A 25,434-nucleotide genomic window follows, 5' to 3' on the forward strand; every position below is an offset into this window, starting at 1 on the left:
ACTCAGCCGGGGCGCCGTGACGTCAGAGCGTGGGGCGGGGCTGAGGCTGAGTAAGCAGGGGCGGGACCTCGCAGCAATCCGCTTTCTCGCGCTCCCCAGCGCGGCCCTGGCGGTAACGCAATAAAGGTAACCAGAAGCCGAGAGCGAAACAAGGCGGGGAGCGCCTGGAAGGGCAGCAACAAACAGGAGCCAAAGAGAAGCAAGATGGGTAAAGAAAAACAATTATTATTACACGCGCGGGTCCCCAGTTAAACTCGGAGAGGCCAAGCAAGTCCTGTCCCCCCCGCCCCCTCCCCCCTAAATGTACAGTGAGTTTCCTAAGAAGAGCAAGGACTACGTTTCCATGCATGCAGTTCGGTAAAATCAGGGCTGGCTCGGCCTTCTCAACTGACCTGCGTGAGGTGGCAACCTTATTGCGTCTGTGTGAGAGGGAGGATTCAAACTTCCCTTACCTGGATCCGGTTCTCTGGCCCCCAGGACTTAGGGAGTGTGAGGCGGGGGCTACAGCAGCTGGGTGAAGGGGGGAGGGTCAGCTCCCAAACTGCACTGCAATCAATGCATTCTTCCTGTCTCCAGATCAAGTAATGGAGTGTTACAGGAATAAATGCAAAAAAAAAAATTAGATACAGTACACTGGTGTGACAGTGAAACAAACAGTGCAGATAATGTACAATTCCGGCACCATGGTGTATGTATGTGTGGGTATGGGGTGGATGTTTGCTTTTCGTGTATTGTGGCTGTCTTTGAACAGCAAAGAAACTGGTGAAAACAAAAGTAACCAGCTTCCTGTTCACTTTATTGTATTTCGTTAGTTTAGTATGCTTGATGCATTTAATAAAATAAATATTAATCCCACAAAAACCTCAAACAAATAGTGCAAATATTCCAGATTCAGTGTTCCAGTATGACAAAATAGCACAAATATTTCAATAAGCAACAAGTATAATAGAGATGTCAAATATTGCAACAATGTGCAGGGATAGTATGCAATGTAGCAATTTAATTCAGGAGGGTGAATATCAGTGTGGGGGGCTTCAAGGTTGCTTATAGCACAAAGTGTCTGGGGCTGCATGCTGCTAGCTTGTGCCAAAAGCTACTTGGAAGAGCCAGGTTTTTTTGACCACCCGAGCAATAAGGTGACCCACGAGGTTGGGGCAGATCTCGCAAAGGTTCTGGTGAGGTGCATTGCTTTTGAGGGAGGGAATTGCTAGCTGGGCCTGAGATAGGGAGTGTGCTGGTAAATAGGGGGTAAGCAATCTATTGAGATATGATGGTGCCAGTTTCAAAGGCAGCAGCCTCTTGGATGGAATGGAGATGGCAGAGCTGAGTCACACAGGTTCTCCCTCTCCTCTTTTAAAGGTGTTATGACACCCTCCAGTCACAAGACATCCCTAGGCTACTCCACCTAATGGGAAAACCATTCCTGGAGTGACCCAAAGTCCTAGCCTTGACCAGGGGTGGATTGTGGGGAAATAGCGGGCTGGGGGATTTTTCTCCATAATGGCCCATGGGTACCCAATTACACATACAAGATAATTTACATATATATGCACACACTCCTTAAAACATTAAAAAAAAAAAAAAAGCTACCCGGCATGCACATGTTATAAAATCCATGGGCCGTGCCCACATATATCATTTATAAAATATTTCAGTAAGTACTTTCATTCAACAAGAAACCTGTTGTGCTGCTGCTGATGTGCTCACTTAGGAGGTAATTTTCAAAGGAGTTACATGTGTATATGTAACATACTAACTGAGCAATTTTCAAAAGTTCATTTATGCACTTTCAGTGCACTTACGCATCTAAGAGCTATGGATTATTCTTCCTCCCCATCTGGACTCCACCCGGACCTCTAGCACTCCTAGTTAAGGCTGACCACAGAGAATGGGGGACCTACGACACATTTCAAACAGTTAAAAAAAAAATAGATTATCAGATAATTAATATTTCATATAAAATGTGTAAAAAATTTCTCAAACACCAATAAAATATTTCAAAACAGCAGACAATACCCAACAATTAAAACCAATAAAGATTTAAAAATCCCCTATTCTTAAATAAATAATGTTTCAGAACACTTTCTTTTGATTCCAAAAGCTCAGAGATGATCAGGAGTGAGGGATGTGCACAGACTTTCTCCTCCTGTTCTCATATACACACATTTAACACATCCACACTCTCTCTGGAACTCACTGACACACACATGTTCAGGCACACACAGTCACACACACTCATTGACTCGTACGCACAGGCTGTCACAAACGCTCACTGACTGACACTTTTTCTCACATGCTGACACACACAAATCCTCAGTCTCGCACACTTTTTCAGACATAAAAATGCTCAGTCTCTCACACACTTTCTCAGATGCTAACACACAAATATTCAGTCTCACACACAATTTTTCAGTGTCACACATGCTTACTCACATAAGATGTCTCTCCTCCATCACCCCCAAAAAAATGCAGAAGCAATAGCAGCAGCCTATTAACTTTAAAAACTGGGGGGGGGGGGGTTTGTTTTTTTTTAACTCACATTGGTGGTTAGGGGGATACAAACAAAGCCCTGGATTAACAGGTTCCTGGTGAGCTGACTGCCTGTTGCTGCGGGAGGAGGCAGGCTGTAAGCCTCCGTGCTGATTGGGTTTTTTTTGTCATGGCCCATGGAGTAGGGGACCCGCAGCAGAACATAAGAAAATGCCATACTGGGTCAGACAAAGGGTCCATCAAGCCCAGCATCCTGTTTCTAACAGAGGCCAATCCAGGCCATAAGAACCTGGCAAGTACCCAAAAACTAAGTCTATTCCATGTAACCATTGCTAATGGCAGTGGCTATTCTCTAAGTGAACTTAATAGCAGGTAATGGACTTCTCCTCCAAGAACTTATCCAATCCTTTTTTAAACACAGCTATACTAACTGCACTAACCAGATCCTCTGGCAACAAATTCCAGAGTTTAATTGTGCGCTGAGTAAAAAAGAACTTTCTCCGATTAGTTTTAAATGTGCCCCATGCTAACTTCATGGAGTGCCCCCTAGTCTTTCTACTATCCGAAAGAGTAAATAACCGAGTCACATCTACCCATCCTAGACCTCTCATGATTTTAAACACCTCTATCATATCCCCCCTCAGTCGTCTCTTCTCCAAGCTGAAAAGCAGAGGATCAGAAGTTCTTGCAGCATGGAGCCAGCTGTGAGCCAGCAGTGGGAGGCCTACTGCCCGCCTCCCGAAGGGAGAGAGACAACCCGAGCCGACGAGGGGAGTGCCTGCATATTTTCAGGCCTCCATGGTGAAGGTGGGGGGCGGGCCTAGCCGACACAGCTGCAGCCCTGCCTCCTCAGACCTTGCAACGTTTTCCTCGACCTTGGGCTGCACAACCCCCGCCGACGCAGCCACGGCCTCTTCTCCTTGTGCCGTGAAAGCCCCCCGGCAACACAGCAGCGAGGAGCCACCTCCTTAGCGAGAGCTAATGCTGAGACTCGGGGGCACCGACAGGGCTAACGATGCCCCTGAGGGAAACTCTTGTAAAAGAAACGCGAGGGGGGACCCAGTGTTAGTCACAGCAGACTTGCAGGCATGGGGGGCTGCTGCGACCAACACTAACCACGTGATTCACTGGACCGGGGCACGCCCGAAGCCCCGATAGGCCAATCCGCCCCTGGCCTTGACCCGCCTGGTCCTCCTTGTGGTCCTTGTCTGGCTTAGCCCTTATCTCCCATTACTGCCTTGTCTTCAGCTGCAGTCCTTGCCTCCAGTTCCAGCTGAGTTTTTATCCCAGGCCTTGACTTCAGTTCCAGTCACTGCCTCCCGGCCCTCGTCTCCAGCCCCTGCCTTGCCCTCCAGTTCATGCCCTGCCTGACTATCCTGTACTGTGCCAGGAAAGTCCTGCTGGCCCCCCAGAACTTGCAGATTCAACCCAAGGGGGAGGGGGCTGGTCCCGCAGACGGCTTGCTCTGTCGTGAAGTCCTGTGCCGCTCCTGCCTGGATCCTGAATCCTTCCTGCTTGATTGTGACAGAGGGGGTGGCAGCAGTGGGATATCTTGAGGCGCAGTTCAGAGAGCGACACTGTTGGGAGATGCACGTCGTCTCAAGTCGCGTTTCAAGTCCGGGCCATTTCGAAAAACCACGTTTTCGGTAACTTTCGGAAGGCTGGCAGGTCCGTCGCTTTGTCTGTTGTGGTGGGGAAGGGAATTCCACGGTGTTGGGACTGAACCCGGGGAAGGTTCTTCCTCTGATCCTTAAGTAGCACGACCGATAGGTGCACTCGAGGTAGTAACCACAGCAAGCAACAAGGGATGTAAGGGGACTCGGACAGTAGCTCAGAGAGAGTGGGCAGATCCGCTGAAGGCTAGAAGGAAGATTTTAAACTTTTTGTACAGTGAACTGTCAGAAGTCAGTGCAAGGATTTTTGTAAAATGGGGATGACTCGGTAGCATTTCAGGTGCTGCGTTCCATGCGTTGGGTGAGGTTTTATTTGGGATCCCGTTGTAGAGCGAGTTACAGTAGTCGAGGTGGAAGATTACGCGGGCTTGGAGGGCTGTGTCCCTCCCTCCATCACTGTGGTCCCCTTTGTGCCCGTCCCATGCGCGCCCGGATTCTGCCACTGTTCTGGCTGCGCTCACCTCCACTCCAGGGGTTCACCACCCTCTGCTGAGGAAAAGTGCTCCGTTTGAGCCTCCCTCCCTTCAGCTTCACGTGATGACCCTTTGTCCTTGAGGCGTTCATCTCACGGAACACGCTTCCTTCTGGGACTTTTTTATTGAACCCTGTCAGATGTTTGAATGTTTCTGTTGTATTTTCCCCGTTCCCTTCTTTCTCGTAGCGAGCACGTCTCTAGCTCCCTCCGTCTCTCTGTGCTTGGGCCATCCTGAGCCCAGTCCTGCAGGCGGGGTCTCACCACTGACCTGCAGAGAAGTAACGTTGCTTCCTGCTTTCCACCGGCCATTCCTCTTCATGTACCCAAGGATCCGCTCTCCCAACTGCCTGCTCACGCCGGCAGACTACCCCGAGGTCAGCGGAGACGATGAACCCCAGACCGCCTTCCTGATTGCAGACTGCTAACTCTTCACCTCTGAAATGGTATTTAGCCCTTGGATTTGCTGCTTTTTTTGTTTTGGGGGGAGGGGGGGTAGTCATTAAACCCTTAACCATGAACCATATGTCTATTTTTTTTTTTTTTTGTAAAGTTATTTTTCATCTTAACTACCACCCCCCTGCTTCAGCACATCTGTCCTGGAGCAGATTTTCATATCCTCCGCAGAGAGGCACAGAAGCTTCCCTTTTAGCCTGTCCCCAGTGTTGCTGGACTAGACTGGAATAGAATGTCACCTTTTTTTTTTTTTTTTTTTGCATGAAGTCTATTCAATGACAGACTCGGGAGCTCCTCATGCTGTGCCCTCACCCAGAGCTAGTGCAGAAAATCTGCTAGCATAGGTTTATTTGGGGGCGGGGGAGGTGCTCAGAGTCCCTGCACCAGACACAGATACAGTGCACTTTGGTACCAATACCTGGGAAGCCAAATACAGAACCTCTGTCCCAGCAGCCTGGTTCCACCCTGGTTAAGGTGGAGCCCATCCATTCGGAAAGGTTCTCCAGTTCCTAACAAAACTGAATCCCTCTTCCTTGCACCATCGTCTCATCCACGCATTGAGACTCCGGAGCTCTGCCTGCCTCTGGGGACCTGCGCGTGGAACAGGGAGTATTTCAGAGAATGCTACCCTGGAGGTTCTGGATTTAAGCTTTCTACCTAAGAGCCTACATTTGGCTTCCAGAACCTCCCTCCCACATTTTCCTATGTCGTTGGTGCCCACATGTACCACGACAGCCGGCTCCTCCCCAGCACTGTCTAAAATCCTATCTAGGTGACGCGTGAGGTTCGCCACCTTCGCACCAGGTAGGCATGTTACCAGGCGATCCTCACGCCCACCAGCCACTCAGCTGTCTACATTCCTAATGATCGAATCACCAACTATGACGGCCGACCTAACCCTTCTCTCCTGGGCAGTAGCCCTGGGAGAGATATCCTCAGTGCGAAAGGACAATGCATCACCTGGAGAGCAGGTCCTTGCTACAGGATCATTTCCTGCTGCACCAGAGTGGTGATCTCCAACCGGAAGACTTTTCTGATCCAGGGCTGCCAGATTGGAGTTGGGACTTGGCTACTGTGTCCCTGAAGGTTTCATCTGTCTGCCTCTGCTCCTCTAGGTCTGCCACTCTAGCCTCCAGAGATCACTCGTTCTCTTTGCACCAGGTGTGCACATACAATCTCTCACCAGCATGTTAAAAAATCATACATGTGACACTCAATACAAAAGACTGGAAAGCCCCCCCCCTCCCCTCTTGCTGCCCATCTTAATTTTGTTGAGTTCCTAATTAAGTTTAGGTTACTAAGGGAGTTGGAATTAGAGTACTTTACATTTATAGGTGTATTCACTAATTAATCTGCTAGTGTCCTACAAGGGGATGATTAAACACTCAATAAGGCCTGGTGCAATAGTATGATTTAGATAAGTCTGACTCTTTTTCTTTTTTTCTTCAATTTATACATTCATCTTTTTAAATGATATCAGAAAAGGAGACTTTACAATCTTAACATAAATTCAATTCAGTCTTGCTTTTAAACAAAACATTAACAATCTGCTCCTATTCTAGTCCACATTTTGGAGGGGGGGGGGGAGGTATTTAAACCTCACTGAAAACCCCAAAACATTATAGGAAAAAGACTGACTAGATGGTACAGAGAGGTTTATACATAATATGCATATATAACAAGCCTTCTCTGGAGACTTTCCAAGTTGTATTTAAGTTACCACGCTAGATGTTTTATTTGCCAGGAAGTCCAGTACTTGTTCTGGGGCATAAAATATATAAGTATTCCCCTGATATTTCAAAATACACTTACAAGGAAATTTTATTAAATAAAATCAGTGGCGTAGCTAGACAATTTGGCGCCCGGGGCAAGAGACTTCTTTGGCGCCCCCTCCCTCCATCAAGATTCCAGTCTTAGTCATTTAAAAATATACATTTTCTAAAGGCTTAAAAAAAAATAGCAAAACCATTTCAGATTGGAACTATTCTAGTCTTCATGCTTAAATTATGCTAAAAAAAACCCCAAAACCTGGCATCAGTATCTTAAATTTGTGATTTTGCTGAGATGAACATTTTAAATAGTTTAATTTTTTTTGCTTTAGTATTTGTCTCTACCCACTTTGCTAAATTTTATTTTCTAGAAGAGGGATGCTTAACATTCAGTAATTTAATCTTTCATCCAACTTTTCAAGAGTTGCGCTACCAGCACAAATGTTTTTTTTTTTTAAACTGGCAGATTCCTCTCTCACATACATACCGTATATACACACACACACACATAAGCATCGTTCCTTTCTCATACACACACACCGCTCCTTTCTCACATACACACAGAAGCACCCTTCCGATCCAAGGTTGAACAGCTGGTCTCCAGCGGCGGTTAGCAGACCGGTGTTCACTTCTTTGGCCCCCGCCGGCCTCGATTTTAATGTCTTCGGCCCCCGCCGGCCTCGATTTTAATGTCTTCGGCCCTCTTGGTCTCCAGCGGGGGCCGAAGACATTAAAATCGAGGCCGGCGGGGGCCGAAGAAAAGAAGATGGGCGCCGCCCAGTCGGCCCCCGCTTGAGGCTGGCTGGGAGGCGCCCATCTTCTTTGCTTCGGCCGCCGCCGGCCTCGATTTTAATTTCTCCAGCGGGGGCTGGCTGGGAGGTTCCCATCTTCATTTCTTCGGCCCGCGCGCCGCTGGCTGATCTTCTTTTCTTCGGCCCCCGCCGGCCTCTATTTGTATTTCTTCGGCCCCTGCCGGCTTGGCGAAGGCGTTGAGGCTGGGCTGAAGAAGAGCCACGCGGTCGAGACCAGGTAGACCGGCCCACCGGGGCATGCCCGATCCCCCCCGATAGGTCAATCCGCCCCTGACCATTACTATAAATCTCTCATAACAAAACAAAACAAAAAAAAAAGACGAACTGCCAGTATTCAACAACACTTACATCTGGGCTTAAAATACTAATTTCTTTTTTTATTTAAATAGCTTTTTGGCGCCCCCTTAGACCCGGTGCCCGGGGCGGCCGCCCACCCCTCGCTACACTACTGAATAAAATGCTCCTATTTCTAGCACTCATTTATTTTTTTAATGTTAAGAATTCTTTTCTCTTCTTTTGTGTGGTTCTAGATACATCAGGAAATATACTAATTTTAAATCCCTTAAACAGATCTTGACGATGGGGAAAATAAAGTCTCATAATCCATTCTTTGTCTGATTGTATCAGAAATGTAACAACCATTGTAGATGGAGCTAACATCTCCTCATTTGTAGATTCTAATAAACCAGAAATACCCAGCGGTGGGTTCAAGGTATCCAAGAATTTTAGTTAAGACTCTACCTTCCCACATTACTGATTTGTATTATTTGTACTCCTCATCCCAAGGCTGTTTACCATATCCCTGCCATCACCTTACCAGTTCAACTATGCCATATACTAGGCTTTAACGCCTGTGATCAACATAACATTTCCCAGGACCCATTAGCAGGCAAAACATGGACACAATATTTGGGTGATATCGCACATCCCCCACTCACTGCTGATCTACCCAGAGATGGTTATCTTTGCCTTATTAATGTTACTTCCCAAAACCCAATTTCTTGCAATTATACCTATTGCACCCACAATGGCACATGGATTATTCATAAAGGAACAATCTTACCTAGACCTACTATCACTGACCTTTTATAAGGAAATGTAGTTGCTCAACTACCACTTCCCTTTCCATGACTCTTAGTCCACGCTGTGTAACATGTGTATTGAATTTAACAGAAACTGAACACCTGGCTACAGCAACCCAGTACACCCACACCTTCAATTCCTCATACATTGCTTGCACAATCCTTAGGCCTGAGCCTAATTCTTCTCTTATTCCTTGTGTTCTACTAGGACGATTCAGTTCTCCTTTTGTTTATGGTCCTTATGCCAGTGCTAATTACTAAAATTTCATACCACAGAATAATCTTTATGTTGGATACTATTGGTTATGTGATGGAATAGTTTTTCTCACACTCCCCGAGTCCTATGATTTTTGTGTCTTGGTTACATTTAATTACTTTACCAAGATTGTTCTGTTGTTAAAACCCACTCATGATCACTTTCGTGGAAGTGTTCCCACAGTTGTCGCTGACCAAGCAATTCAACTTTCGTTAGATTATATTAACTCTACTTATCCTTTAACAAAAACTAGCGGCTCGATCCAGTAAGGCCGCGGTAAAAACAGTGAGGTAGTGTCAGGCGCACCCTTCCTCCCCGCACGCACAGTTCTCTTCACTAACTCCCCGATACTCTCCTCTAATCGCATGCAAATGCATGCCGCGGCTGTGAAGCGTTAGGGAAGGGTTATGCCCGCGCAACCCATTTTACTGTATAGGCGCTGTAACAGCGCCTATACAGTAACCTGGGTGCGCTGGTACCTGTCATTTCAAATGACATTTGAAATGACAGGCACCAGGAAGTGTAAAAAAGTTTAAAAAGTGTAAAAAACAAAAAACCTGTGTGTTATATAAAAAAATAAAACAATTTTAAATACCTGTCGGAGGGCCGTGGGTCCAGGCGGCCGGTGGGCGGCGGGCAGCCATCAGCGGCATCCGGTAGTCCCTTCTCCCTTCCAAAATCGCCAGGGGGGGGGGGGGGGGGCGGCAGCAGGATCCGGGAGCGGCGGGTAGGCAGCAGCGGGGTCCGGGGCAGCGGCAGCGGGGGGGCGGCAGCAGGATCCGGGAGCGGCGGGGTCCGGGGGTGGCAGCGAGATCCGGGGAGCCAGCAGCGGCAGCATGTTCGATCGCGCAGGCAGGTAGGTGGCAAAGTAAAGATGGCCGCCAGCACGGGAAAATCGTGCAATTGGCCGCTGAAGACGTGACGTCACACCCCGTGACGCCAAACGTCGTGACGTCACGTCTTCAGCGGCCAATTGCACGATTTTCCCGTGCAGGCGGCCATCTTTACTTTGCCACCTACCTGCCTGCGCGATCGAACATGCTGCCGCTGCTGGCTCCCCGGATCTCGCTGCCACCCCCGGACCCCGCCGCTCCCGGATCCTGCTGCCGCCCCCCCGCTGCCCCGGACCCCCCGGACCCCGCTGCTGCCTACCCGCCGCTCCCGGATCCTGCTGCCGCCCGCCCCCGCTGCCAACCCGCCCGTGCGATTTTGGCGATTTTGGCGATTTTGGAAGGGAGAAGGGACTACCGGATGCCGCTGATGGCTGCCCGCCGCCCACCGGCCGCCTGGACCCACGGCCCTCCGACAGGTATTTAAAATTGTTTTATTTTTTTATATAACACACAGGTTTTTTGTTTTTTACACTTTTTACACTTACCATAGCAGGCCCGAGCCTTGCTACTTTTTCGTTTGTTTTTTTTTGCCCTGGTCCCGTCCGGTCTCCTGCAGCCCCGTCCGGTCCGGACGGGGCTGCAGGAGACCGGACGGGACCAGGGCGGGTAAGCAATGTTTTTACCCTACACTACACTACACTAACTCCTACTAGGGGGAGGCGGTAAACTAGCAGGTTAAGGCCGCGGCAGAACAGCGGGTTACGGAGGAGATAATATCAGCGCCCGTTACAGTATCGCAGGGAAATAGCTAATTCCTTCATTATACAGCTTTTTCGTTCATTTACATGCCGGGTGCGGAAAGGGTTATGCGTCTGTTTTCAGAAGCGATACGGACGCGTGAAACTGGACACTGTATCGCCGAACTGCCTTGCGCGCCCGAATTGTGCGCTACGAGCACGTTACAGACGGGCAATCCTCGAGCGGACGATACTGGATCGAGCTGTTTGTTAGATGCACTTAGTTATACCTTATGGTTACCCTTTGCTCAACCTGCAGTAGCTGCTGAGTTAGGAAGGGCTATTAGACTATTGCAGTCGGTATTACATGTAGTCACACATGAGCTAGGAATTGCATTGAAAGCTTTGCAACACACTGAACTTGCCATTTGTTTCTACGTATAATTGCCATGGTTTAGATTATATGCTTGCAGCACAAGGAGGCTTATGCACTATTTTAAATAGTTCAGAATGTTGTACTGTCGTGGTAAATCGTTTTAATATTGTACACAATGCTATGCAAAAGATACAAGATTTAGTCAGCGTTCAAGTTAGTGATTTTGAAGGAGGTTTGTCAATGCCATGGTGTAACCCTTTCTCTTCCTGGTTCTCTAGCTTAGGCAGTCACCTGCGAGGCCTAGTCGGCTTTGCCATTGGATTCCTTGCTTTATGCTTTCTGTCTCCCTTGCATTTGCTCATGCCTGCAACGACGTCGATCAAAGATGCCTTCCACTCCTAAGATTATGGTTTCTCAGAATAACTTTGTGGCAACTCAAATATGCTGATCCACGTGCTCCTGAAACAGAATCCCTTATGTAAACGGATGGTAGAAACAGTATGCTTGGCAAGGACGGGTAAGATTTGGGTAGCCTACCACTAGGATGGGTTACACCGGACAACCTAAGACAGCCAGATACGGGCCATCCAGAGTGAAGAATTATTAGCTATAATTCTTCAAGAGGGGAATGAGAATAGCCTGGATTAAATAATAAAAGAATAACTCAGCGCAAGTAAAAGAATGCATTTCTGTTAATATGAGCAATAACCTTGAGCAAGAAACTGAAACAGTTGATGTAGAAAATTTGCCCACGTCTCAAGGCCTAAGTACTGAACAGAGGAGAAGGGAGTGTACCAGATCAGGTACCTGGCAAACTCTAGCCTTAGCCATAGTTTTAGAAAGTTTCAGTAACTTTCCATTCCAAATAAGGCATAGCCCCGGAAAAGAAAAAAAAAGCGAAACATTGCCAGCAATACATGTACATAACAAAGCAATAGGCCATGTAGAAATTGAGCAGACTTTGAAGCATGTCGCTGTTAGACTGTTTCAGCTGCTCCCAAGAAACCTTCTAGTCTTTCTTGCATTCTTATCTGACTCTTATTTTCCTACTTTTCTTAATAAAGATTGTTGCTTAGAACTATAAGGCTGAGAGATTTCTTTGGTTACCAGCCATATAACCCGAGAGATATGGTCCTCTGTATGTAAACACGGGAGATAAGGTCCCCGGACGACCGTATACCTGGGGGATAAGGTCCCCAAAAACAAAAACAGACACATTAACACCCAATACTTAAAACTAATAAGGATAAAAAAAAATCTCCTGCTCTCCATACATGGAAACTTTTGACTTCCAGTTACCCTAAAATTGTCCTGGATTAGTGGTTTGGGGAGCACGCAACCTTTATCTCTTACCTACACACACAAGTTTTTCTCTCTCACGCACACACTCACTTTCTCCCACATGATGTCTGACTCTCTCTCATGCTCTCTCTCTCATATGCTCTCACCCAAACATGTTTGCTCTCATACACAAACATGCTGTCACCTCTCCCACATGCTCGCTCTGGGCGATGGAAGCCTTTTCATTGTGCCTGTGTGGGATCAGATGTCTCTGCTCTCTCTACCCTCTCCTGTTTGTGTGTATGTGTGGTTGGGGGGGGGGCAGACGCTGTTCTTCCTCTTTTGCTGAGAGTACCTGCTGATCCTGCTCTTCCTCTCCAGTGCCGTGGGGGCCAGCACAGCCCTAACAACGCCGGGCTTGCATGTCCCCAAACACGTCTCCTCCCCCTTTCCTTCCCTGCGTCGCCTGGCCTGTCACTGCTGACACTTTCCTCCACCTGCTGGCCATGCTTATTGGGTCATCTTCCCACCCATGCGGGCCTAGCGGATGCCTCTTCCAGCTCAAGTGGACAGGAAGTAGGAAGCGCAGTTCCCGTGGTCCTGTATGGGTCTTGCTGGGCGGCTGCAATTGGGGTGGGATATTAGTTCTTGACCTTACTGGTCCTTCCTAAGCAGTCTATTTCAACATTTTGTTGGCTTGCGCGTCTGATAACCAGAGTGACGATAGGGGTTTGGTCTTGGTTTGCCTCTTGCTTGCAGGATAGGACACAGACTGAGGCCAGGGGGATGTATTTTCCAGTTCATCTCCGATAAATAGCGGGTCCCTCAGGGAGCAGGATTGGCCCAGGTATTATTTCATGTCTATCTAATCCCCTTAGGGAATATCATGCACTCTTTTGCTATTAACTGTAAGATCCATTCCTCGATGCTCATTTCCAGGGATGAGTGATGGCTTTCCCGAGGGTGCCTGGCTAATAATGGTTTATGCACTTTACCTCCAGGAGCTTGTCTAAACCTATTTTAAATCCAGCTGTGCGAGATGTCTTAACCATGTTCTGTGGCAATAAATTCCTCAGCTTGTTCAATAAACAAAAAAACCCTCAAAAAACTTTTCACTGCTTTTGTTTATAATCTGCTAGTTGTTAGTTTCATGGTGTGCCCCTAGTCTTAGTACTCTTAGGAAGAGTAAATAACCATTCCCTATTTATCTGTTCCACCCCACTCTTGATTTTAGACATTTCTCAGGTCTTAACTTAGCCGTCTCTTCTCTAAGCTGAAGCCCTTATCATAGAGCAGGTCCATTCCTTTTATCCTTTTTGTTGCCGTTCTCTGTATCTTTTTCCAGCTCTGTTTATGCCTTTCTTGAGAGAGTCAACCAGAACTGCACACAATACTTAGTGTGGTCTTAGCATGGCTCGATTAGAGGCATTGTATTCTAATTTATTTTTTTTTTTAATTCTCCATTCCTTTCCGAATAATTTCTAACAGTCTCTTTGCTGTTTTGACTGTTGCACGCTGAGCTGGGAATGTTAACGTATTGTCCACATTGACTCCCAAGAGCCTTTTCCGGGGTGGTGACTCCTAACACCGAGCCCAGCATCGTGTACCTGTAGTTAGAATTATTTTTCCCTCTGTGCATCACTTTGCACTTGTCCATGTACAGCTTCATCTGCCGTTTAAATGCCCAGTTCCCCAATCTTGCAAGGTCCTCTTGCAGTTCCTCATAACATGCTTGCGTTTTAACAACTTTGAATAATTGTCATCTGCAAATTTGGTTTTCTTACTTGTTGCTCCCTTTACCGGATCATTTATGAATGTTAAACACTGGTCCCAGTTTTGATCTTTTGGGAAAACTGACCATTTAGATTTAGTTTCTTGTTTTGTTTTTAACCAGTTTCCCAGTCTTCAATCCACAATAGGACCTTGCCCGTGACTTTTTAATTTCCTGAGGGTCTTTGTCAGATGCCGTCTAAAAATCCAGATACACTATTACTGACCAGCTTGCCTTTATAAACCTTAAAAAAAAAAAAAAAAAAAAAAAAAAAAAATCAGTCAAGACTTCCTTTTGATAAAGCCATGTTGCTTTTTCCCTGTTAGGCCATTTCTATCTCTATGGCCAGTAATTTTATTTTTTAAGAGTAGCTTCTACCACTTTGACTGGCACCAACATCTATAGTTTCTCAGATCACCCTTAGAGCACTTTAAAAAAAAAAAGTGTTACATTGGCCACCTCATCAAGTATTGACTATTTTTAATGATAGGTTAAAGATTACTAATAACAGGTCTGCAGGTTCTTATTTGAGTTCTGAAAGGGTGAATACCATCTGGTCCTGGTGACTTGTTACTCTTTAATTTGTCTATTTTCTGTTTTAGCTTCCATTTTTGCTGTGATATGCTTTGATTCCTCTGAATCATCACCATCAAAGATAGTTTCCAGTGTAGGTATCTCTGCAACATCCTCAGAAAAACCTAAGAGAAGTCTGTTCATTTTTCTGTTATGGGTTTTTCCTCCCTTAGTACTCCTTTTACCCCTCAGTCATCTAGTAGTAAAACTGACTCTTCCACAAGCTTCTTGTTTTCAATGTACTTGAAAAAGGTTTTACTATTAATTTTTGCCTCTATGGCAGATTTCTTCTTAAATTCTTTCTTGGCTTATCTTATTAATGTTTTACAGCTGACTTGCCAATACTCCTGTTCTTGCCTAGTTTCCTCACTTGAGTCTGCTTTTCTTTTTTTTTTTTTTTTGTTTTGTTTTTTTTTAAGATGTCCTTTTGGCTCTAATTGAACTTTCTCTTCCACCTTCCCATTTAATCATGCTGGTAGTTGGTCTTACTTTGACCATTTGTAATGTGTTTAATATATTTTATCTGGGTTTCCAATATAGTATTTTTTAAAACAATGTCCACATCTCATGCAAACTTTTTTTTAACCCTTGTTAACTATTCCTTTAACTATTTTTCTAACTTCTTCTTTTTATCTCTTTTTAAAGCTAAATGCTTCTGGCATAGTTTTACTTAATGTCCTCCTTCTAGTGATTGTCAAATTTTGACTTAATTATTACTGTCTCCCATTATTATGTTTTGCCAACTGTATTTGCCTTTCTAATTTCTGTTTGCATTTCCCTGTTTGTTTTTTTAAATCCTGGTCAGGTGAATGGTAGTATACCCCCACTGCTATATTCTTCCTTTTCACATATGGAATTTATATTTGTAAATATTCCAAGCACATTTTGTTTCCTGCAGGCAGACTTTTATCCTGACTGCTATCCATAACATATAGCGCCACCCCTCCACCAATATTTGTACCTTGCTATCACTCTGTCCCATGGTTATCCTCCTTTCACAAGGTATCTGAGATGCCTATTATGTAAATATCCTCATAATGCCATACATTCTAACTCTCCAGTCTCATTTGTTTAGACTTCTGGTATTTGTATATAGATAACTTTAGTGTTTTAATTTTACTCACAACCTGTTTATTAGCAGTTGCTTATAGGTATCTTGGAACCCTTCATATTTGACTGTGCTTTATTTAATTCCAGCTGGGCTACTTCAGTCTTTACCACAACCTCTCTATTGGGTTCCTTTTCATACCCCAGATCAGACAAGTGGGTTATGCGTCCCTACCAGCAGATGGAGGCAGAGAACTAAACACTTTCCAGGCATATCCAAGAGTTCCACCTACAGTCCCTCAGTATTTCAGATAGAGGTGCAAACCTGCATGTCTAGAAGTCAAAAAAAGAAAAAATTAAGAGTAGGTCAGAAGAATTAAGGAGCTACCTGAGGTGGTAGGTTCCTTCGTGGGCCATCCCTCAAGTCAAGCCGGGCAAGCAGGGGGTTGGTGATCTATGCTGCTTTAGCCTGTGCCATCCAGGGTTAGGAAAGCCAGGGGTCCTGGTTCCCTCCTTCCCTGAGGAACAGCTGATACTTTCCTGTTAGTGGCTATTTTAGTTTTTATTTGTTTGTTGGCAAGGCTGTTGGATGATTAACCTTGGGGGGGGGGGGGGGGGTGTCTGCAAGTGCTTTCTGTAGAGCCATGGCTGGGTGTTTAGTTGCCGGCCGTCGGATTGGGGAAAAGAAGGTATTTTTCTGTGCAGGGCTGCTATGTCTATAATTTCCCAGTGGCTCAGGCCACTATGTTTCGCTTGCTCTGCTGCGCCAGGACTCACACCATGCCATGTGTTTTCCCATCCCCCTGCCTGGCGCTGACCTCTGATCGCGCCAAAACCTGCAGGGCCTGTGGCAGTACTCAATCCACATAATGTCCTGACTGGGGGGCGGGGGGGAGGGACCCGAGGGACAATCAACAGACAGGAGGGCTACCCGTTCACAAGGCCTTATAAAGGGGTCGCTGGGGAGGATTGTCTCAAGAATTAGAAGGGCTGTGCAGAAATCGATGCAAGGACCAGCCCGGGAGCCCCAGGACTCTCCTCCCTCTCTTTCTCTGGCGATGCAGGCTGGGACTGAGGATCAGAGGGTGGAAACTGAAGTTGCCTGAAGAGGAGGACAGCAAAAGAGAAGATTTCTCTACAGTTTTTTTACTCATGCACAAGGCCTTTTGGGCCAGAAGGGGCTGAACGGTCTCTCCAGCAAAAGTGGCAGCCCAATCCTAAGAAGACTAAAAGGTCAGGTGTTCTGGCTCCCTTCTACGCGGATTGGGGCTCAATTGACCTGATGGGGATTTGGAGTCGGAGGATTCAGATGACCGGTTGGATGATCTGGATGAGGATCAGACTGATGTTGACCCTGATGTTGTTCAGGGGCATGAGTCAATGGAGTGTGAGCTTGGAAGTAGCCAAGACAAGTGTGGGGATTTGTCTGAGTCTCAGGAGCTCCCTGTTATGGAGGGGGATGACCCGAGAGTGGTCCGTCTTTTCCGCAGGGAGGAGTTGAAGCCACTTATTCCTCATGTCCTAAAGGAGTTGTATGAGGACTCAGATAATGGAGTGGATCTGATTTTTGGATGGTCTTTGGGGGTCCTCCTACAGCTTTCCCTTTGCCTAAGAAAGTAAAATTAGTGGACCAGGAGTAGAATGCTTCAGAAGCTGGGCTGAAGGTGGCAAGGGCAATGGCGAGATTGTATCCCTTGACTGAGGATGTCTTGCAGCTCTTGTCTTTGCCCAAGATAGATGCCTCTGTTTCAGCAGTCTCTGTAAGAGAACCACCATCCAGGTGGTGGTTCCACTTTGCTAAAGGACATCTAGGATTGAAAGCTGGAGATGCGGTTAAAGAGGGTGTTTGAGGTTTCAGCCTTAAGCCTGCATACAATCATCTGTGGTAGTCTGATGCAGAGGGCCTGTTTGCTTTGGGACCAGGAGTCTCCGAGGCAGATGCTCAGTTAGAAGCCGGCATTGCTTATGTGGCAGATGCCTTATATGATCTCATTAGGACCTCTGCTAGGAGTATGGTATCGGCTCGCTACCTGCTGAGGTTATGCAATTGGTTGGCGGACATGTGGTTCAAGTCTCAGCTCTGTAATCTCCCCTTTAAAGGGAAGTTGCTTTTTTGTGAAGATTTGGAATAGTTAATGAAGCAGTTGGGAGAGTTAAAAGGAAATAGGCTACCAGAGGATAAGAAGAGCAATAGGAAATCTTTTCCTGCTCAATCGTGTTTTTGGGATGTGTGAGGCATTTTCATTCCAATAAAGGTTCTTTGTCTGCACAGAAGTCAGGCTCTGGGAGATGGCAAACCTTTTGAGGGTCCCAAAGGCCAGCCAGGGATGGTGCAGGTTAGGGGGCTGCAAATAACAAGACCTCACAATGAAGCCAGATTGGTGCGTTCTCGGAGTCAGTCGGGGGGTGGCTGACTCAGGTTTTATGGAGAGTGGACCAAGATAACCTCAGACCAGTGGGTTGTAGAGGTAATAAGAGATGCCTATGCTTTAGAATTTTCTCACCCTGTCAGGCATGGAGTCTCACTATTTGTCTTTGGGCAGACAAGAGATAGTTTGAGAGACCTTGTGTCGCCTGCAGAGGTTAGGAGCAATCATACCCGTCCCAACAGTGGAACAAGGGTGAGGAAGAAATTAAATGTACTTAAGTTGTTCCCATGAAGGAGGGGATGTTTCACCCCATTCTGAGCCTGCAAAAAGTCAGTGCAGTGCTGTGGATTCCACATTTTCATATGGAAATGTTAAGGATGCTAATAGCAGATATTCGCCAAGGAGAATGGCCTCTGGATTGAACGGAGGCCCATTTTCACATTTCCATTCGCATGGAGCATCAAAAGTTCCTTCGCTTCATGGTGCTGGGCCATCATTTTTAGTTTTGGGCCCTCCCTTTCAGGTTAGCTACAGCTCCTCGGACCTTCAGAAAGGTGATGATTTGTGGTGGCGGCTGCATTGTGAAAGGAAGGGATTCTAGTTCATTCTTATCTGCATGACTGGCTTATTCGGGTGAAGTCAGAAGTGGAGTGTGGCCAATTGGTTCAGAGGGTAGTGGAGATGTTGCAGTCTCTGGGATGGATCATGAACTTGGTGAAGGGTCATTTTGGTCTGAGTCAGTCTTTGGAGTATTTGGGGGTGAGATGTGACACCCGCTTAGGCAAGGATTTTCTCACCTCCGAGAACTTTGAAGTTGTAGTCTCAAGTATCCCAGCTGTTGCACATTCAGGTTCCCAAGGTATGGGATTATCTGCAGGTCCTCCATTCGATGGCCTCCACTCGGAATCTGGTTCCATGCTTCAGAGAGCACTTCTATCCCATTGAGATCTGTTGTCGGAGGATTTTCAGTGGCTTTTGCCATTACTAGGCGTCTTCAGATCCAGTCTCTCGTGGTGGTGGTTGCAGCATAAGTTGGAGTGGAAAGTGGATCTGGAGGTCCTGGACTGTGGTGGTGACCCTGGATTCCAGCTTCAGGAGTTGGGGTGCAGTTTGTCAAGGGTGGTCACCAGTAGAAAAATCCTGGTCTATAAATCACCTGGAAACAAGAGCGGTTCATGAGACATTGAAAATTTTCCTTCCTCAAATGGGGGACCAAATGGTGAGAATTTTTTTCGGACAATGTAACGACTGTGTCGTATGTCAACCGACAAGGCCGTACAAAGTCGAGGAGTGGCTCTGGAGGGCCAGGAATTATTTGTCTTGGAGGAACGGTACCTGCAGAGCATTGTGGCATCTCATGTTGCAGAAGTGGACAACATGCAAGTGGATTTTCTTAGCAGAAAATAGTTGGATGTGGGGGAGTGGGAGTTGTTGGAGGCTTTTGACCTCATTCGGACCAGATGGGGCACTCCCCAGCTGTACTTGATGGCATTGCACAGCAATGCCAAAGTGAACAGATTTTTCAGTCACAGAAGAGTCAGGAGCCAATAAGAGTTTTGGCGCCAAACTTGTCCCTTTAAAAATGGCTGACCAGACGCGGCTTGAACTAGATGTAAGCGGAGACTGCAGTTTTTTATGCTGGAATGCGTTTTGAACCTTCATGCATAAGGTAAAGTAGATTTGTTTTAAAGAACTTTTGAAAAATATTGAACAGAAGAGGGGTGGGTGTTTATTGAATTAAGCTCACACAGGAGATTAAATAATGTCACTGATGTTTGCAATATTATCTTATTGAGTTTGTGCTGTAATGGTACAGCCTACCAAATAAAAATAGAATAGTGTCATATGTATGGGATCATAATACCTTTTGGTTAAGAGGTTAGGATTGACATTAAATTTATTATGTACACAATCTTTAAGAACACTGGGATAGCATTTAGAATTAATAGTAAGATGTTTTGGTACAATTATAATGTGCCAAATAAAGGATTGTTTTTTATTAATCATTTTCTTAAGATTAATATAATGGTACAAGATAGCAATAAGTTGTATTGTTATTGTGTCAAAATTAAATCGACTGGGTGTGGTGTAGTAAGTGTTCCTGTTTATCATTATTTTTGAATTTTAGCAATTTAAATATTCATTAGTTATTTGAAAGAACAATTAAAAAATTGTTTAAAAATTTTTTTTGATGTTATGGTTTGAGCTTTGCATATATGATAACACTGTTTATGAAATTTATAGGACATATTTTTGCCACATGCATGTAATGATTGGTTTTTAAAAAAATGTTTTGCATATGTTCTAATAGTGGTTGGATTTCTTTTAGTTGTTCTTGCACTGCTGGCATACTAGTACAATTGATGGGAGGAAATACATCATTGATTGGAATAGTTGAGGTAAATTAGAATATGTTTAATGCAAAATTCATTTTGCTTTCATTGCTAAAAGCATGTTTCTAATTTGAATCTTTTGCATTTTAGATGTTTATCTGTTGTCACCTTTTAATTATTTTTTAACTAAAAATTTTTTTTTATCTTATTATGATGCTTTGATTTTAGATCTTTACAATGTTTGAAAAGGATGTTTATTCTTTTATATAAAATTCTTTTTAATATTCGTAAGATCTTAATAATATTATTTTTGAGATATTTATTGATTTTTGATTATTCACTCTGTTTGTAGCCCCTGAGGCAGCGGCTGTAAAGCTGCGAAACTCAGCCTGAGTCGGGCGATTTTTATTTGACACGTCTCTGCACCAATAAAGCGTTGAAAAAAGATCCAGGCATCTATTCCTTTGTGTTCACCTGACGGTATCATAGATCGCCTACCTCTTTGTTTTATTTATTTATTTATTTAAAATTCTTATATACCGCACAATGGGTAGGGGACTATCCGTCTTGAACCCCAGATCAGGCCAGAGCCCCATCCCTTTGTTTTTGGTTTTCCGAAAGATAGCATAACTGAGTGGTATATTCTGAAGAATTTACAGCTGTATGTAGTTGGGTTCTAGGAACAATACAAAGTTTATTTTCTGTGGCCTTGGATGTGAGGGCTCCATTCAGGGTGCTCCAGCTGCTCGCTCTTGTTCATCCGGGGAGGTACATTATTAGTTGAGATTTTTTTGGGTTCTACCTTGGCTTGGGTACAGGGCAATAGTGAGGGACTGCAGGGGCCACTCTCTGTTACGTAGCAGTGCCTGAGAAGTGTTTAGCTCTCTGTCTCCATCTGTTGGTTAGGGATGCAAGACCCACTTGTCTGGACTGATCTATGGTACCACAGGAACGAAAATTAGCAGGTAACAACCAATTTTCCTAGTTCAAAATATTTTGATTAAGAATACAAACAAGGCTTGGGATGTAGGGTTCCTGAGGCATCCCCAAGTATTAACATTATAACAGCTGTACAAGTGACACTAAATTTCTTAACCCCTCTCCCCTCCCACGAACTCCCCATAATTATTGCTCAAATATACTGTGTCAGCAGTTAACGTAGAAGGCAAACATATGGAACTACAGGTCATTCGTTCAAAATCAAACTCTTGGATCGGTGTAGCAGCGCTCGCAGGAAAGAGTCCCAAATTGACAAAAACCTGTCTGAGGCCTAGTTAAATCTGTGCTAGTTCCTTTCGAATTCTGATGCCAGCAGTCTCGATCCACTCCGGTTAAAGCGGGGCTCATCCCATCAGAATAGGCGCCTTAACTAATCTAAAATTCTCTTCCCTGCAGCAACCTCTCATCCACCCGATGAGACTCTGAAGCTCAGCCTGCCCCAGGGCTCCTGCACGGGGATGGGAGCACTTCTGAGCATGCAACGCTGGAGCTCTGGATTTCAGTTTCCTGCCTAAAATCTTAGATTTTGCTTCTCCAGTCTCCTGCCTAGTTGACATTGTTAGCTACAAGTGAGAAGGCTTCCTTTTCCTCCAAATCCCATGTGGGAAAGGCTGGAGGTGGGGGCTATAGCTGCTTTTCTGCGAGAAGCACTGCCAAGATGCAGCAGTGGCAGAAAGCTGCTCTCTGAAATTAAGGCCATCGCTGCGTAATCAAGATTTAGTCACTTCTTGTCTCTGTGCTCTGATGGCATCCAGACCGGACTACTGCAGTGTTTGCAATCCACTAAAGTCTTTGAGAAAGCAGCCAGGTTTCTCCTTGGATGCACTCTGCATGCTCACGTTACTCTTGCCCTGTGCAAGCTAACCTTTCAGTGGCAGTTTTGAAATGCTTTCTTGGGCAGGTCCAACCTGTTAAGGAGGCTTCGGTTTATTTATTTAACACTTTATTATATACCGACATTAGTGTGCAACATCATACCGGTTTACATCTGAACTGACAGGTGGAGAAGTACATAACGGTAACAGGAGCGAGGGGAACAAGGAGGCAATGGATAAGCCAGAGCAGAAAATATAACGCAAAAGACAATTCTTAGGCTGTAAAATGGTGAGAGTTAGTAACAAAAATTATATACAGGGGCTAGTACCAAAGTCGAGAGCAGAGCAGGGGCGTTGCAGAGGAGGTGGAGGTCAGTGTCTTAGTCTGGGTAGGCCCTGCCTAAAGAGCCGTGGCTTTACTTTCAGTACGGTTACGTCCTTCAAGGTCAGTACGGTCTGCGGATGAAGGCCTGCTGTCGTCACTGCCGCCTCTGGCAGACCTTCACCCCAGCCAGACAGGAGGTAGAGCCTTTTCCTCTGGAGCGCCTGCCCTGTGGGATTCCCTTCCGAAAGAAATGAGGTTACCGTACAATTACTGGGTGTGCAGTGGGAAAAAAACCAACCCCAGGTTCTAAGGAGAGCATTTGGTTGAGGTGCGGCGTTACCCTTTTGCTTCCGTCCTGGATTCCCAAGTTACTTGTGGCGTTCGGTTTCGTTTGCGTTTGTTTTGCTTTATCGTGCAGTCTGCAAAGGGCTGAATCTTGCCATAACGTTTGCTTGGTGTCTGTAATTGTTTTCTGCTGTTTTAATTATATAACTTTTTTTATGCTCTGATTTATGTTTTTTTTACTAGAGAAAACTGCCTGGTGTTGCTCGGCTCGTACATTTTTAAATGGAACAAAAGTGAAAACAACATTTTAAGTAAGAGCAAGCATATAGAAACTTAGGGAGCCTCTGCATAAACTACATTGCCTGTCTATAGATGTGCTATTGCCCAAATCTAGAGGGTGCTAAATAGCAATTGTTAGAAGATTTAAAAAAGCACCAATTCCCGTACAGATCCCTGGGGCACTGCACGATTTACCATCCTCCCCGGAGAGAACTGACCGATTCTCTGTTTGTGTGTGTGTGTGTGTGTGTGTGTGTAACTTTGCTTGATTCAGCCTTCTCGTTTTTGGTTCCACTTGTTCACCCCCTAAGTTCCATGTAAACCGGCCTGATGTGAATTTCTATTCGTGAAGTCCAGTATAGAAATATATATTAAATAAATAAATAAAATAATTCCCAACATTCTCTTTGCTTTTTTGACCACCTCCTTTACACTGAGCCGAGGATTTCAGCATATTTTCCACGATGCTGCCCAGCTCCTTTTGCTGGAGGGCGACTGTGGTGGGGATTACTTTTTTTCCCTCCGTGTGATTTACCTTGCACATGGCATGGTGCCGCCACAGTGCTTCACGGTAGGGATGGTGTTCGCTGGGTGCTGTGCTGGCTCTGCCTGCAGGCCAAAAAAATTCAGAGAAACTTTTCGCCACCTCGTTAAGGTGAGCCAAAGCCACCAGGCTGGAGCATTTTTTGAGTGTGGCTCCAATGCTCTAGCACTCGTTATGGAGTGAGATCTGGATGGAGAGAAATGATCCGACCTTTCACAAGGTTAGATAAATAATGATGTGATCAGCAGTGTGCTAAAATAATGTGATGGATTAGCAGTGTGATGGAGGTGGTAGATAAGCAGTGTTAGGTGTCAGATTGTGGATCCGCGTTGGTTCACTGTATGTCTTGTCTTATGTTTTTTTATATTGTTTCTTTCCAATTACGTATTGGGAACTGGGGAACAGATTAATAAGAGATTTTAAATACATAAATTCAGCGGCACGGATATCTTGGCCAAGTTAGCCAGATGGTAGCCGACTATGCACCCCCTTCCTCTGTGTACTCAAAACCGATTGGCTACACTGGGACTTACTGTATTAAAGATTGTTACAGATGTGCAGCCTGGGATGCTTATCCAACCAAGGAATTCCATGTTTTTTATGTTTACTGCTAAGGGAATTTTGGAATACATTTTTTATTGATAATCGTGGGGTAGGATGTGTGGCTACAGTGAACAAATAACCTTGTGAGCATTGCTAAGACTACTGAATAGGAGAGTAAATAGTGGTGGGAAAAAACCTGTTTGCTATTTGTCTCCTGCAGCGGTAAATCAGAAGGGGAGGAAACCATTGTGCCCCTGCCCAAGTCCCACCCATGGAAGGAGCGTCCTGGAGGGCTGCTGGCAGGAGATAACGTTACAGTTTGCACAGTCCATGGAAATGCTCTGTCCTTCTAAACCACTGTAACAAAGGCAAAAAGCTGTGGATCAGCCTTGTAAAGCTGCCTGGAAACAAGATGCCGGCTGCTGGAGGAACTATGGGACCTTGTACACTTATCTCTCCAGCAAATGGGAGAAAGGGTCACAAAAAAAAAGGACTTGCATAAGGCACTTTGCTCCAAGGGCTGGCAGCTGGGCCACGTTGGCAGGAATAAGAAAGTCATGGAGCAGGGTCAGAAGTGGGCACACATCATTCGGAAAATGCCCATCAAATAATAATTACTAACGCAAACATGCTCTGACCTTGGTTACAGTGGGGGTTCTCCCCACCCCTACCCTTCAATTTCATGAGTACAGTATCCCCCCCAGAATCACAGGAGTGGCTGGCACTAGCTGCCCCCTGCCATCGGCTGGAGATGGTGAACAATGTGCTGCTGCCTTGGGCTGTAGGCTCCTCTGCGCTTTAAACCACCTGCCCGCCTAGGTTGGCACCGGAGGGATCAGCAGGGCAAGGGAGGATGATGGAATGAGGACAGGGCTGGTGCTTCCATTAAGCAAACTGGGTGATTGCCTAGAGCGTCAAAACTGTGGGAGGCAGCAAACGCCAGGCAGCCCAGGCCCAGAGGGGGAGAGGCTATACTGCCCCAGAAGGGGGGGGGGGGGGGTATGACTGAAGGTTTGCCTAGGGCGCCAAATACTCTTGCACCGGCCCTAAGTGAGAAGAGACGGGGGGGGGGGGGGCAGATGGGTGAAAGGGGAATTAAGCTGAAGCGCATTGAGGGAACTAGGGATGGGATGTGAGTTTCTAAGGGCACTGGCAGATTTATTTAAACATCTTATATCTCGCAAATCCATTTTCTTCAGGTCAGATTACAACTTCAAATCCATAACCTACATGAAAGGTATAAAAACAGCCAGGCAGAACAATCTTTAAAGCCAAACGATCACAAACTCCGTGCTTAAAACACGCCACAGTACA

At 45.7% G+C, this 25,434-nt stretch overlaps 2 long non-coding RNA genes across 3 annotated transcripts; one reads left to right on the forward strand and one right to left on the reverse strand.

Moving 5' to 3' along the window:
- Positions 1 to 60: 60 nt before the first annotated feature.
- On the forward strand, positions 61 to 25,096 carry LOC115078080. 2 transcript variants are annotated; one of them, XR_003853064.1, is made up of 3 exons: positions 61 to 208; positions 22,998 to 23,065; positions 24,341 to 25,096. It is a non-coding gene; the product is annotated as an uncharacterized LOC115078080 (long non-coding RNA). The 2 variants fall into 2 exon arrangements; XR_003853063.1 differs by lacking the exon at positions 61 to 208 and adding an exon at positions 22,529 to 22,797.
- LOC115078081 lies at positions 400 to 3,217 on the reverse strand. The gene is made up of 3 exons (XR_003853065.1): positions 3,114 to 3,217; positions 1,803 to 1,897; positions 400 to 566 (listed from the first exon to the last, which is right to left on the reverse strand). It is a non-coding gene; the product is annotated as an uncharacterized LOC115078081 (long non-coding RNA).
- Positions 25,097 to 25,434: the final 338 nt, after the last annotated feature.

This window comes from Rhinatrema bivittatum, chromosome 16 (assembly GCF_901001135.1).
Source record: "Rhinatrema bivittatum chromosome 16, aRhiBiv1.1, whole genome shotgun sequence".
Taxonomy (NCBI): domain Eukaryota; kingdom Metazoa; phylum Chordata; class Amphibia; order Gymnophiona; family Rhinatrematidae; genus Rhinatrema; species Rhinatrema bivittatum.